Source organism: Leuciscus leuciscus (assembly GCF_965113295.1).
Source record: "Leuciscus leuciscus genome assembly, chromosome: 24".
NCBI lineage: Eukaryota > Metazoa > Chordata > Actinopteri > Cypriniformes > Leuciscidae > Leuciscus > Leuciscus leuciscus.
In genome coordinates, this window is record NC_138723.1 from 29075648 (window position 1) to 29084615 (window position 8968).

Consider the following 8968-nt stretch of genomic DNA (forward strand, 5'->3'; position numbering starts at 1 on the left):
CGCATGAAATAAAACTACATACACATTTACCTCAAAGTAACTTTTTTAGGACTTGCTGCATATCTATCTATCTATATATATATATAAATATAAATAAATATATTTTATTTTTTAAGTTTTTTTTTGTCATCTTTTTTTTTTTTTTGATTTTAGTCAATTGTTTTAAACATGTGTTGTTTGTATTCTGAGCTGCCTGTTATTTTTTGTTTTTTTTCATTTGTCCACAAAAGAAGCAACTTAAAAACCGACTGGCCTCTCCTCCGTCTACATTGGTGCAAACACTTACTGACAGTGTTCACTTTTTTTATCAAATGTCTATTGTCAGTGATGAATGTATTTATTTGTTTGATCCTGTTTTCACTTTTTAAGGAGTTCACTTTGGGTGAGACGACGTGTCTTCAGGGTCTTGAGTTTATTCTGTTGTAGTAAGCTAAAAAAAAAAAAAAAAAAAGTCAATAAAAAGAAAAAAAAAGACATGACAGATCATTTTCAAACCTGTGAAGACGTAGACATGAGGAATGTATTTCTCCATGAAGTGTCCATCATAAAGGATGTATCCCACATCATTTTGTTTGTAATTCTTATCTCACTCAAAGCATGCACATGCTCTGGATCATGTGTTTTCTGTCACGGACACTTGAAGGCTGTTTGTCGATTTTGAATGTTCTCTGTCCGTACGCCTCTGCCCACTGATACAGGAAGGGACCCTTTAGAATTGTGTCAAAGGCATTCAAGGTTGTGTTTTGTGTACTGAAAGCCGCCATGTTGTCGCACGCTGTGATTCAAGGCTACCGGTCGATTCCGTTTTTTTTATTTTTTTATATATATATATATATATATCATTTGCAAGTGTCCAACAGAGCCAAAGGTTTTTCCTAAGAAATCTCTTCACTTTCTCATTATAGCGAACAGAATGCATTACTGTAAGATCTCATATCTTCTTTAAGCTTTATAAAATGCACTTTCTAAGTTCTCACTGAGGTCCTTTACGCAAGATCTAGGCGATTTACATCTTATCAGTTATTTACAAAATCGCAAACTTTTTAGACCATTTTATCTCACACTATTTTGCTGCTAATGTGTAGTTTTGTCCAATTCTACATATCCCAGATAGTATTATGTTTTCTGTCAACATAACTGGTAAGTGTTAGGCGTTCGTAAGGACCTCAAGTTACCAAACCAAACCAAACCAACCCAAACAAACTAAACCAAAGCCAGATTTACAAGCATGTGCATAGCAGGTGGGCATGTTTCCCATATGCTTTCGCTTAAACGCCATATCACGTTTAAATGTAGAGCGTTAGTCATCCTAGCCTGTCCTCTCCACCTTCATAAGCATTCCAATAACTTTACATGCTGATTAATATTTATTTTCAGTTTGAATGGAAGCAGGATGTCAGATTAGAGAGGAATTTGGGGAGAAAAAAAAAAAAAAATAGTTTGGCACTCTTGTGAATGAAGACAAGTTGACGATTATTAGTTGGGATTACTGTTGCGTGTGTGTGTTTTCGGTCAGCCTTGAACACGGTCCGCCAACAACACGGCGGTTTCGCCTTCCTCAGAGAGCTTGTATTCAGGTCAGAGCTACATGCAGCTCCAATTCTGTCTCATGTGAATAAAACACGGTGTACAGAGCTCATCTCACGTTCACAGTCTTAATGTACAGCTACCAGAAGTCATTTTAGAATCTTTTCATTAAAATCTTGATTAAAAAAAATTCCGGTGTCTTTGTGTGTTTGAATTCCTTCCTGTTTGCTTGTCTTTCTCACTTGCAATGGAAGTATAAATGCAGTAAACATCACTTTTTGACCATGTCTGTGCAAAGACAAAAACTGATATTTCAACTATCTTGTCTCTGTGCAAAGCCAGAAAACTCTGTAGCTTTAGCATGAACCATGCAATAACTTTTTACGTAAATCCAAACATTGGAATTAAACGAATAAATAGTTCATCTGCCTAGAAAAGTTGTAATTTAAAGGGTTAGTTCACCCAAAAAATAAATGACGTTTACGACACATGATGTTGGGAGTAGTGTATGCTTAGGTGAGAGTAGACCCCTCAAAATATCCTCTGCGCTTCCGCATTCATCAGTACGTCATGCGTGGGGTCAGAGGTCACTGTTCCGCCGGATCTAGACTCACGTACGGCCGTTACCGGATGCCAGTGATTATAGTTTATAAAGTTATAAATATGGATATTTTTCTAACAAGATGCATGGCTTTGCTTCAGAAGGCCTTTATTAACCGGATAGATGGAGGAGTGGATGGATGGATGGAGGGAGGGATGGATGGAGGAGTGGATAGATGGAGGGATGGATGGAGGAGTGGATGGAGGGAGGGATGGATGGAGGAGTGGATGGAGGGAGGGATGGAGGAGTGGATGGAGGGAGGGATGGAGGAGTGGATGGAGGGAGGGAGGGATGGATGGATGGATGGAGGAGTGGATGATGGATAGATGGATGGAGGAGTGGATGGATGGAGGGATGGAGGGAGGGAGGGATAGATGGAGGAGTGGATGATGGATAGATGGATGGATGGATGGATGGAGGGAGGGAGGGATGGAGGGATGGATGGAGGAGTGGATAGATGGAGGAGTGGATGGAGGAGTGGATGGAGGAGGGGATGGAGGAGTGGATGGAGGAGTGGATGGATGGAGGAGTGGATGGAGGAGTGGATGGAGGAGTGGATGGAGGAGGGGATGGAGGAGTGGATGGAGGAGTGGATGGATGGAGGAGTGGATGGATGGATGCGCTTTTTGGGCTTCCAAAACTCAGGATATTATTCAATATAACTCTGATTGTGTTCGTCTGAAAGAAGAAAGTCATACACACCTAGGATGGCTTCAGGGTGAGTAAATTATGGGATAATATTATTTTTGTGAGAACTAACCCTTTAAATGATGATGTGGACAATTTTATAGCTCTAATTCTTTAAAGAACTAACGTCAGTGCTTTAACAATCCTCGACTTTTTGCGCCCTCAAAGCGTCTCATTTTAAATAGCTTTAAAGAATCAATCCGTGTAAGTGCTTCTGCAATAATATATGACACCCAGTATTTTGTGGCCTTAAAATGCCCAATTTACCTCCGTTGTAACTTTAATGCATTGCTTTATATTTATTATTGATTGAACTTGATTTTCTGCTGATTTAGGGAACATTCCAAGTTCATCCACATTTGATTCAACTCTACTTTCCGGTCATAATCACATTCAAACTGCACTTGAGTTTCCACACCATCCACAGCCGAATGTCCGCCAGCCCAGGGGTCAGCGATGATTAATGACGAGAGCGAGAGGATCTGGACCCCTCCCCCCAGACGGGCTCTTAACCGGCAGTGGCACAAGGGGTCCGTCTGCCATCTGGGAGTCCCTCTCAGAGCTTCACCAATCAGAGTTGGCGGCTCGCTCCTTCACCAGCGCTTTTCTTTCTCTTTTGCTCTGCGTTTTCGTGGCCGTTTAGACCGGCCCTCCTTTTGTTCCCCTCCCTCCTCCTCCTCCTCCTCCAGGCTTGCCAGTGTATGTCAAGAGGCCAGCGTGCACCTCCCTACCCCAAGGGAAAAGCGGGTTGGCATTTTTATGGTCCTTGTGTGGCTGATTCTACAGGGCCATTAAGCCCCGCCTCAAGTGGTGTCACATGCCAAATGACCCTGAATGGGGTCAGTTTCAGGCACAATGAGTTGTATGTTGATGCCGCCTCCCCCCGCTCGCCCCGTCTGCTAAGTATAGATTAACTATAGACACATCTGCGAGGAGGCAAAATCACATGCAGATCTTGCAGGAAGCCCTTAAATGCATGAAAGGCCTTTCAGCGTCCAGTGCCCGTGATCGTGGCATCTGCTGCGTGATGCACATTTGCATCCGAAAATGTTGACGTTGGTGAAGGCAAGCTATTGCTGGTGGTTTGAACAAACTCCGGCACTTAATGAGCCATATCTAGACTTGTGCCTGTAAGAAACCAACTAGAGAAAATGTGCATCGCAACAGGCTGATAAGCATTCCTAACACCACATAGCAGCATTAGGCAAGTGCCAAAAGCTATTGAGTTTTTGTATTTTTTTTGTGCCACTTTTGTTCTTTTATGATATTCTCAAAGACGTTGCATGTCATTTATTTGGATGCAAAGTCCTCAAATGTTTGCCAAACACCTTCGGTTGGGCCTTTTCTCTCTGCGGTTTGCATAAGAAGTGTTGCACCAGGTGTCAGCCTCACCAGTACAGCAGCTGCCCCTCGAACCCTGGATTAATGCAGGAGAGAGAGAGAGAGAGAGAGAGAGAGAGAGAGAGGGAGGGGGGGGATACATGCGAGCCTGTCCGGCAGAATTGAGTCTATTCTTCTCTTTATTTCTTTCACTCTTTCTTTCACTGGGCTGAATGTAATGGCACAGACTGCCAGGCTGACAGTGCAACGGCCCAAAAGAAACGACCCTACAGGTGGTGGGCACTGCGAGAGTTTAGCATATTGATCCTTTCACATGGAATAGTACAGCAGCCTCTCAGAGAGAGAGAGAGAGAGAGAAAGACCGTCCCCCTGCTCTCTATTTACACTGTGCCATGGCGCTTTACAAAACAGGCTTTAGGGCAACACATAATGGGCTCTTTTGCCTGAGCTTGAAGGGCCACAAAGGACAGGGAGAAGAAAAAAAGGTTTAATTTGTGAAATTCTGATGCCTTTTTTTCTCCTTTTTCTTTGTTCTTCGTTGCACATGATGATGCTAGACTGGGTAATTCAAAGGTACAGTTGATTTTTGAAAGATGCTGAATTTGCTGCTACCTGTAAGAATGCTTTTGAATCATATGGCGTATTAATGTGGTTACACTTTATTTTAAGTTGACGTAGTTGCATTACTTGCTCAAATAAGATATTAATTAACTACATGCACTTACTATAGAGTTATGGTTGGGGTTTGGTTTAGGGTTAGTTATTTATAATTATGCATATTTTACTGTCATTACGATAGTAAGTATGTAGTAATGTGTAACTACGTCACCTTAAAATCAATGTTACCATTAATGTGAGGTTTGCAGATTTGATGATCTAACTGGATTCACAAACCAATATAATGAACATACCGCGTATGTAAGCAGACTATGAAAAAAGCACATTTCACAATTATCAGCTTTTTTATAAGAAGTCTTGGAAACTATGTAAATCAATTACAATATTTGCAATAACAGAAAAGCAAAAAGTATAGCAGTATGTAATATTTTCCAGTCATACTACTGTTTAAAAGTTTTAGGTCAGTAATAATAAAAATAATAATAAAAAAAAAAAGGAATTCATACTTTTATTCAGTGAAGTGACAGTTATAATGTCACAAGAGATTTCTGATTAAAATAAATGATGTTCATTAAATAATCCAGAATAATATGTATGACGGTTTCCACAAAAATATGAAGCAGCACAACTGTTTTTAACATTGATAGTAATCAGAAATGAGCATCAAATCATCATATTAGAGTGATTTCTGAAGGATCATGTGACACTGAAGACTGGAGTAATGATGCTGAAAATTCAGCTTTGATCACAGGAATATATTACATTTTACAATATATTACAATAGGAAAAGTTATGATTTGTAATAATATTTCACAATATAATTTTTTATCAAATAAATGCAGACTTAAAAAACAAATCTTACCAACCCCAAACTTTTTGTTTGTTTGTTTATTCTTCCTCATAATGAACCATTAAGGACATTATTATATTCCTCCTGATTACAGTGTGTTTATGTGCGGTGGACTCACACCCGTGCTGTTTCACATGCAGCGAATGAGCCTGCTCCAGTGAAGCCTGGCCTCTAGGAACAACGTTTTTAATCAGGAACTGTCAAGCCCGTTTGATTAACATTAATGTGTCACATGGGCCGAGGCCGCGCGCCCGCTGAATGTATGCAGATTCACTGAGGGTCCGACAGCACGCGCACGAGCGCGCTCTCGGCCCATTCATCACTGTCATGTTGCGTTAGTGTGTGTGTGTGTGTGTGTGTGTGTGTGTGTGTGTCGGAGAGAGCAGAGGGTCTGTGATCAAGATCACGCTTACGGCCTCGTCTACGTGCTTAAAAGCATATGATGAGGTCTGTAGCAGCAGCTTACTAATAATACTACAGTAATACTGGGATCTTTACTCACCATTAACGTTACCTGTCCTGTCCTGGGTATTAGTATTTGCTCAAGCAGCAGGAAGACATGTCTTTTACTGGATATTTTACTAAATGTTGCGCTTATGGACTTTGACATGTTTGGATGTTTAGGTGTCCAGACGTGCACAAGCTGTCACGATGTACTTGAGTTCAAGAGTGGACCATTAAAGGTAGAGTAGGCGATTTCAGAGAGGCTAGCAAGAGCGAGCTATCTTTGAAAGCATGAGATCCCACCCTTCCTTCAGTGCGTTTTCAAAGCCACGCCTCCTTCAAAACACACGAAGAGTCCGCAAAGCATCACGAGGCATTATTAAACTATCTCATGTCTCAAAGCACATAACATTACTATAATAATTAACATAAACAACTTATAGAGCTGGGATTTTGTACCACCTGACTGCAGTAAAGAGTTTCAACCAGTATAACAAAGTGTTTATAAAACAAATTGCCTGTTCTACCTTTAAAAGTGGGCGTTTCATACCTGAGCGGAGTCGTGTGATTGGAGGAGAGGATTTGAAAAATTGGGTTGATGTCAGCAGTGTTATTTTTTTTATACAGTATGTGCAGAATTATTAGGCAAGTAGATTTTCTGATAATTTTTTTTTTCAGGCACATTTTACCAATTCTAAACCACATTAAAGGGACTATAACCACAGACTAAAGGGTTCCTGATGGTTTCACATTTAATTCTTCACCTTAATTCTTAATTATTTTGCAGTTAACATGTGTCTTTTCTTCTCCACCTGTTTTTGTCTGACCCTGCAATGAGCTTTTCACTGTCTAATGGTCATAACTTAACTGCAATTTCTAGTATTGCATTAGTATTGCCTCCTTCTCATGGGCATTTAATAATTTTTGACTTTTAAGTCCAAGTTAAATCTCTTTTTTGGCTAATTTTATCTTTAAAATAAAATGTGCCTAATAATTATGCACACCTGAATATAAGGCGATTTTCAATTATATATCACTTATAAATGATTAAATACCAAATTAATTGTAGTTATTAAGATTAATGTGGTTTGGAATTGGTAAAAAGTGCCTGAAAAAAAAAAAATATGATCAGAAAAACAACTTGCCTAATAATTCTGCACGCACTGTATATTTTCTGTTTTCATTTAAATTAGTTTTTTTTTTGTTCGGTATTTTATCATTGTTATTTTTTTTTTAAAATATGTCTATATAATGTTTAAGTTTTAGTTTATGCAGTTTTAGTTAATTTACTTCAACTTAGTAACATTTCCCTGGTCAACTAACTGAGATAAAATAAGTTAACTTTTTTTTAAAACTTTTTTTCAGCTAATGTTTATTTTATTTCAAATAATTTATTCTATTTTAATGAAGGATGATCATAATAACCCTGATGCCAGCAAAAAAAAAAAAGAAAAAAAGTTGTTTCAGAAGTGGAGAAGGTTATTTTGATGAGTAATTATGACAAACATTTTATTATACATTTTAAATGGATAAAAATTTGTTTACAAATCTGTGGTATAATTTTCAGAAAAGGAAAGCTGCTGCTTTAGCATTGCAAATGAATTGGTCATTAACTGAATTCTAGAATGTCTATCAGTGAATCAGTTTGCAATATTTCAGGTCACATGATCAAAGAAACAGATTTTTTCACTCAGAATGTCAAAACACAAACATGCTCTCAGTGCTAACAACATCTATCATTCGTTATAAGTGAAATGTTATGGTTTCAATAATATGTTTGTTCGGAGCGTTTTGTTTTGTCAGCGAGGCACAGTGTAATAGAGAGTTCACAAAGAAACTTTAGTTGAAAGATGAAGCAGCAACTGTATTGAATCTGACTGCAGCTGCATCACAAACCTTAAGCAAATGATTTCATAATCCTGTGTCTGTGAATTATGGTTTTATATGGATCATGTTTTCAATAGCAAGTGGGTGTTGATACTGTTTCCTAAGCAATGACGTTAGCCAATCATAACAGTGTCTGTTACAGACAAGCCTTAAAGGAGTGCCACGCCTTAAAAACGGATCATTTCAGACAGAGGCAGAGGTTGAAAATAATAATTTTCCCATATTTTTTTTCTTTTGGTGCAAAAAACTTTATTAACATTATAAGTGAACCTCAAGGAACATAAAAAAAATTAAAACTCTTTAAAGCGGCGGATGACAAGGTGTGAATGGTATGGTTCTTGGTGTGACCAGGCCTTTAGTTTAAAGTATTCTTGGCACGTTGTCATGACGAGCAGCGACACATTAAAGCCCATAATCTCTAAGCTCATTAAAAATGAGAGTATCAGTAGAGGAGCCCTAATGCAAGCAGTGCGCTCCTGCCCAGGGCAATCCCATCAGGACATCCCTCATCCAAACACACACACACACACACACACACACACACACACACACACACACACACACACACACACACACACACACACACACACACACACACACACACACACACACACACACACACACACACACACACACACACACACACACAGGATTCTGCTCACTTCACTGTGATGTTCAGTGAGCGCAGGTGCAGGTAATGCGCTTGATTCTGCTCACGAGTTGCAGAATCCTCTGTGGTCTCTGCGCCAAACCTGCACTGAAACACACTGAGTGTTTTCTTCCTGCACCAGCCCCCCCCCCCCCCCCCCCCCCCCCCCCCCCACACACACACAGCCCCCCCAGACAGAAGGGAGGGCTTCAATCGCGCTCGCTGAAAATTGCCCTGTCGAGAATAAATGGGCATGTTTCAGGAGACGGGAGAAATCAGTGGCAACACCTTTTTATTGCGGCCCACCCCCACCTCCCCCCACCCCTGAGTGCCGAGGGAACCGTTGCCGTGGCAACCCAGTATT